Source organism: Artibeus jamaicensis, unplaced genomic scaffold (assembly GCF_021234435.1).
Source record: "Artibeus jamaicensis isolate MK-2021 breed Jamaican fruit bat unplaced genomic scaffold, CSHL_Jam_final contig_659, whole genome shotgun sequence".
Classification (NCBI taxonomy): Eukaryota; Metazoa; Chordata; class Mammalia; order Chiroptera; family Phyllostomidae; genus Artibeus; species Artibeus jamaicensis.
Genome location: NW_026521916.1, coordinates 93922 through 101373, shown reverse-complemented (window position 1 = coordinate 101373; position 7452 = coordinate 93922). Strand labels below are relative to the sequence as shown.

Below are 7452 nucleotides of genomic sequence, written 5' to 3'. Positions count from 1 at the left end.
TCAATATGTCATTAAGATTAAAAAGTATTAATTATTTTAGCCCTGGCTGTTGTAGCTCAGTGGATTGAGCGCAGGCCTGCAAACCAGACAATCGCAGTTTGATTCCCAGTCAGGGCACATACCTGGGTTGCAGACCAGTTCCCAGCAGGGGACACACAAGAGGCAACCATACATTGATGTTTCTCTCCCTCTCTCCTTCCCTTCCCCTCTAAAGATAAATAAATAAAATCTTTTAAAAAAGTATTAATTATTTTATACAATTTTGAAATTGTGTGCATTTTAATTACTGATAGCGTATCTCAATTCGACTAATCACACATTATAAGTACCAACAGTCACATGTGGTTAGTGGCTACCATATTGGATTGTACAGCTTTAGGGTGTCAGATCCCTAACCGTGGATAGTAGTAAGAGTTAGGAACTAGTATGAGTATTATGCAGGAAAATTAGAGAAATCAAACTATGTCTTTGGATTTGGTCAAAGCTTGTTTTGTGGGAAAGAAGAAAAGAAAGAAGTTAAGGAAATAAATGCTTTAAGTAGATGGTTCCACAAATTCTCAGGGCTAATATGTGGCCAGCAGACACTAATTGCTATCAAAAGACCTCATTCCAAGCTCTTCTAAATAGTTATCCAGTGGCTTCTGACAATCAGGGGTGGAGATCAGGGATAGGCCTGGGTTTTAATGGTGAGTTAATGAAACTCTCTGAAATAAGGGTCTGCATTGGGGTGTGAATGGGAGGGAAATAGCTAAGGTTGTTTGGGTAGTTGGAGGGAGGGAAGACTATAAATGAGACTGTTTCTACTGAAGCAGAAATAAAGATGTAAACATGAGAGGCAAAGTCAACTTAATCATGAGGTAGGACCTCATCATGTGGGAGGACTCCACCATGAGATAGGTCTTTACCATGTGAGAAGATCCTGCCATGAGACAGGACCTCTCCATGTGAAAGGATTCACCATGGGATAAGACCTCATCATGGGGCAGGTCTTCACCATGTGAAAGGACCTCCCATGTGGATTCTATCATGAGAAAGGATTTTATCATATAGGAGGATACCACCATGAGATAGTAGCTCACCATGCAGGAAGACTCCATCTGAGAAAGGACTCCACCAAATGGGAGAACCCCTCATGCGACAGACTTTCCATGTGGGAGGATCCATGAAATAAAAAAATAAGCCACAGAATAGAAGAAAATATTTGCAAATTATATATCTGATAATTGACTTGTGTTCAGAAGATATATGTGATTCTTACAACTCAATAATGTAAAGATAAACACCAACATTAAAAAGCAGACAAAAGATATAAATAGACATTTCTCCAAAAAGAATATATAAATGCTCAAAGAGCACATGAAAAGATATTGAACATCATTAGTTATCAGACAAATGCAAGTAAAAATCATGAGATGCCATTTCACACCCACTGGATGGCTATAGTCAAATATAGACAATAATAAGTATGGTAAGGATGTGGAGAAACTGGAACCCTCATTCACTGAGGGTGAGACAGCAAAATGGTGAAGCCATATTGGAAAACAGTATTGACACTCCTTTGAAATGTTAGAGTTACTATATGATCCAGCAGTACCAGTCTTTAGGTATCTACCCACCCAGAGAAATGAAAATATATGTCTATACTAAAACTCTACAGAAATTCTTATAATAGAATTACTCATAATAATCAAAAAGTGAAACAAAATAAATGCCTATCAACTAATGCATGGATAAAATAGTGTATATCCACAAAATGGAATATTATTTGGTGACAAAAAGGAATGAAGTATTGATAAATTATGTAACATGGACAAACCTCAAAAACATTATGTTGAGTGAAAGACACTAGTTACAACAGACCACATATTGTAGAATATGATTTATGTGAGATATCTATAATGGGCAAATCCATAGACACAAAACAGATTAGTGGTTGCTAGGCCTGAAGGAGAGAGAGAGGAAGGAAGGATGACTATTGATGGGTACAAAGTTTCTTTTGGGGATGATAAAAGGGTTCTAAAATTAGATTTGGTGATGATTTCACAACTCTCCAAACATAGTAAAAATTATACACACTTTAAAAGGCTGAACCCTATGGTATGTAAATTATATGTCAATGAAGCTGTCACAAAAAATGAACAGAGCTCTGGGGACATGTGGGATAATATTAAGTGTTTTGACATATATGTATGTATGTGAACCCCCAGGAAGGTAGGTGGGTAACAGAAGAAATAATGGCTAAAATCTTCCCAAATTTAATGAAAACTATAAACCATGGACCACAAAGCTCAAAGAATTTCAAGCAAAATAAACACACATATTTGTACCATAAACTCATGTATATCAAACTTCTGAAAACAAGTGATAAACATCTTAAAAGCAGCCAGAGGAGAGAGAAACACATTCCAGAGGACCATAGATAAAAATTATAGCAGACTGTTCATGAGATATACAGAAAAGAAAAAAATTGCCTCTGCATTTGCTAAAAGAAAGTCAACCTAGAATTCTATACCCAGTGAAAATATTCCTCAAAACAAAAGCAACTTTCTGGACAAACAAAAATGAGATTTGTCACTTGAAGACTTGTACTATCCAACATGTTAAAGAAAGTTCTTGCTTTAAAATGTTAAAGGAAGTTCTTCGGGCAAAGGAGAATGCTATCAGATGTGAAACTTAGCTTTACACAAAGAAACAAAGATCACCAGGAGAGGTCAATATGTGGGTACATATAAAATAATTCTTGTATCCATTTATTAATTTTGTTAAATGGTAGTTGTGCAAAGCAAGGCAACATATAAAATAAAACAAAAGAACAATTTTTTTAACAATATGCTTTATTACATCTGAAGTCATACATATTCATTACTTAATTAGTAGAATTTTCATTAAGTGTTTATATAACATGCTTACAAGATTTTGTAAAAATCTCATTTGGTATGAATTAATTTTAAGAGTGTTCAAACACTTCGCTACAGGTTTTACACAATGAAAGTTGTATTGAATACTAAATTAGATTTAGTTATAATTTTCTCCAAAGTTGAGAAAGGTAGAGATTACATGTTATGCCATAAATTGTACATGCATGTTTTAGTTTGTAAGTGAACACTTAAAAACCTTAATGCTAAACCTATCTTGACTCATACCACTAAGCATTACTTTAATCCTAATTCTCATACTCACATTCACCCTAACAGTAACCAAAATGTTACAGTCAACTTCACCCTCACCTTAAGCCTCACACTAACACTACATTACACCAAACCCTTAAACTCATCTTAATTCAAATTCTAAAATAACTGTTACCCTAATTCACATTCTAAATTTTACTCTCACCCTAAACCTAAACTTAACACATCCTCATTCCTAACCTTATCCTTATCTTAATCATAACCCCCAACCTCACCCTCACCCTAACCATAACTGTAACCTAATTGTAAATGTTATTCTATATAGAACCTAAATCAAACCTTAGTCCTAGATTTAACAGTCATCATCACCTTCTCCATAAGCTTAACATATTCTTATTTTAACACTAACATTCACAGTTACACTGAAACTCACCCTCTGCCTCACACTCACCGCACATTAACATTCACATGTAGCCACATCCTAACTTCAACCCCAAAACTAACCATAAACCTAATCCTAATTTTAACACTAAATTAAACCTGTAACCTAATTCTAATCTTAACACTGACACTATCCCTAAAGCTAACCATTACAAACCATCTTCCAGTCTCCCTAATCTTAATATTAATACTTATTGTTTACCTCACTTTTACCCTCACATTAATCTAGCACTAACCCTAATTCAAACCCTAAACTTCAGGTAAAACCTAATAATCCTCATTCTTGCCCTAGCCCTAACTATAATCCTTACCAAAGTCTAATATTATCTCTAACTTTAACCCTAAGTTTAATTTTATCTTCATCATAAAACAAGTTTTAACCATAACATGAACCTAATCCTAAGCTAATCTTAAAAAATATACCTAAATGTAATTCTAAACATAACCCTAACACTGTCCTGACCAGTGTGGCAAAAGAACAATGTCTGATGGTGTTCATAACATATATGTTCACAAAAGTAAAATGTATAAAGTGTTCTCAAAACATGAGCAGAAACATGCAAATGTAAAATTGTAAGAAACTGTACTAGAATACATGTGATTGTATATTATTTGAAAGCAGATTGGTAAAGGGCGATGCTGTAAATCTTTGAGCATCCAATTAATAATTAAAACAAAGAGAAGTACATCATAAACCTGTAGTTAAAATAGAATAAGATCTTTAAAAAACCCCAGAGTATGATAGGAAAAGAAGAAATAAAAACAAAAATTTGGAATAAATAGAAAACAAACAGCAAAATGATAGATTTAAAGCCAACCTACCTAGAGGTAGTAGAAGATTTCTTAGGACAGAAAAAAGAAAATAGCTAAAGATCCTAAGTTAGACTTTTACCCAGTTAAACCTTATATCCTTCAAAAGATACTGCTAAATACACATATGTACACAAAACAACAACAACAACAAAAGCCAAGCCAAGCTACCTTCTCAGAAAATATTCACAAAGCACATATCCGACAAAGGAGTTATATCTAGAATATATGGTGGTTATGGGTGGTTACAAAGAACTGTCACAACTCAGACAAACAACCCAGGTAAATTGGGCAAACAATTTGAATAAATACTTTACAAGATAAGATGGATTGACAGCCATGCCAAAACATGTACAAAAATATATCAGAATCAATAGTCATCAAGGAAACTCAAAGTAAAACCATAGCAAAATAGGACTACATACTCACTAGAATGGTGAAAAAAGAATGACAATACTAAGTACTGATAAGGATAGAGAGCAAATACAACTCTCATACCTTGCTGCTCAGAATGTAAAATGATAACCAAATTCTGTAAAAGTTTGGTTGTTTGTTATAAAGTTAAACATACACTTACCATATCACCTGACAATCTTACCCCTAGAAGTTTAAACACATATCCACACAAAGATTTGTACATGGTTGTGTATAATGACTTTATTTATAATAGACAAAAACTAGAAACAACCTAAATGTTCATCAACACACATTTGTGGTAATGTAAACAAACTGTGGCATATCAATACATTGGAAAACTATTCAGCAATAAACACTAATAAACTACTGATATGTGCAACAAAACAGATAAATCTCAAAACATTATGCTTAGCAAAAGAAGCCTACAAAAAGAGTTTTATACATACTGCATGATTACATTCTTATGAAATCTTAGAAAAGACAAACGTAATCCATAAGTGACAGAAAACAAGTCAGGGGTTGCCTGGGATCAGATAATTTGTTTTTGAAACAACCAATTTATTCAAATTCTCCAAAACCTATACTCAGTATGTTGTTTCTAAAATGTATGTCACTCTTTATATAATGGTTTTATTATTTCATTTTTCCTGTATTGTTTTTCATCTTTTCTTCACAGCTTTCTAGTAGAAGCCAGAGTCTTGAGTTGCCCATTTGGGAGACTGACCTACCATTCTGATTGCTTTTTCTCAATATGTGTGGCCATCATCTGGCTTCTAAAAGGCTTTTTTGGTCTTTTCAATCCCTCACTGGTAGGGTGAGACTGCACTGCTACCCATAACCACATGACCTATTTTAGAACCAATCTTGGCATCCAGTCTTGCGTTTATAATAAAATTTACCATCCACCTTTCAGCTCCTTCTGGAGTCGTGTTCAGTTCATCTGCCAACAAGTTATGCCGATACACTGGTGGATGTGACAGAAAGTCTCAAATATGAAGAGACGGCATTTTCAATGAAATCCTCAGGACAAGCCTCTAGGAAGAAGCCATTTACAAGCAGATTCACAATCCCTCAGCTTCTTCTGAGCCCCATCAAAGTTAACATATAAGCATTCCACAGACTCTGTAATTGGGTATTTGTATGTGTATGACTCCCACTGAGCAACTTTGACTGGATCTTTTAGCACCTGCTGGCATTTTTAACATCTTTGTCAGTCATGACTGCTCTAGTCCAATAGTGAAGAGTATGTGGACACATCATCCAAACTGCATTAAGGTACTGAGGTAGGTAAAGGAAGCAATCTTAAATGTCATTGTGCAATCAGCCAGTTTGCTGCTGAAGAGACAGGAATGGAGCACTCATAGAATTATCTGGAGTATGTTTTAACTGGCTCAGGTCTTCCACCGCTGCATCATAATTCTGTGTTCAGTTTCAGAGGCCAGCTTTCCCCACAGTGAGCTCAATACATTTCTACGCATTCCTTGGACCACAACACTCTAAAGAACTAAAGACATTCTGCTGCTCCAGAGTAATGCCTACATTCATGTTGGATTTTTGCATACCTGTAGAGTGTATCTAAACGTGCTTGCCTAAAACAATGCTTGTCCACCAGGTAGTCAAACAGCATCTGACTATCCCAGGTTGATTGCATTTACCTTTGTTGTTTCTGCACTTCAAGCATGTTCATAGTTGGCTGTTTATACCTGAAGCTGTTTCAGTTGTGCAACAACTGTGGTTCTTTTTTCTCTTGAAGCATGAGGAATATCATCAGAATGAAGGTTTTTGTATATATCCATAGGAAAGTCCACCATGTTGGTATCAATAAAAAGTTCCAATTTTCCTTGTAATAATTCTTTCATTATATATCCCTTTAGGGAGAGAAACTCAAGCAATGGAAAGACTAGATGGCAATACAAAAATGTGCAATGTGAATAGTCAAGACATACTGTCATCTTGCCAAGGAAAAATAGAGGGGGGTTGGAGAATATTGACCTGGATGGACACAAGGGAATTTTGGAGATAATGGAAATGTTCTTTACCTTCTTTTTAAAAAAGATTTTATTTATTTGTTTTTAGAGAGAGGGGAAGGAGGGTGAAAAGATGGAGAGAAATATCAATGTGAGAGATACCTCTATCAGTTGCCTCTCATAGGCCCCCAACCTGGGACCTGGCCTACAACCCAGGCATGTGTCCTGACACAGACTGGCACTTAATCTACTGAGCCACACCAGCCAGGGCAAAAATATTCTTTATCTTGATTGTGGTGGTGGTAGTTACACTGGTATATTAAATTCTTAAACCCATCAAAATGTTTTGATAGTTAAAATAGAAATTTGTATTATGTAAACTATATCTCATTAAAACTGATTCTTAAAAAAATGGAAGGGAAATAAGAGGTATTGTCCTAACTGGGGTTGCTCTGTTGGGCATCATCCCGCGGAGCAAAGGGTCTGTGGTTCAATTCATGGTCAGGGCACATGCCTGGGTTGTGGGTTTGGTCCCAGTCTGGGAGTATGACAGGGAGTGATCAATGTTTTTCTCCCTTTCTCCCTGCCTTCCCCTCTAAAAATAAATGTTGTTTTTTTTTTTTTAAAAGAGGCATTGCCAATATGATCAGGTTTAAATATTTTCTTAGTTCAAATCAAATCAAATTTTA

At 35.3% G+C, this 7452-nt stretch overlaps 1 pseudogene; it reads right to left on the bottom strand.

Moving 5' to 3' along the window:
* Window positions 1-5476: 5476 nt before the first annotated feature.
* Window positions 5477-6748, bottom strand: LOC119064198 (eukaryotic translation initiation factor 3 subunit E-like; annotated as a pseudogene).
* Between the last annotated feature and the right edge of the window lie 704 nt (window positions 6749-7452).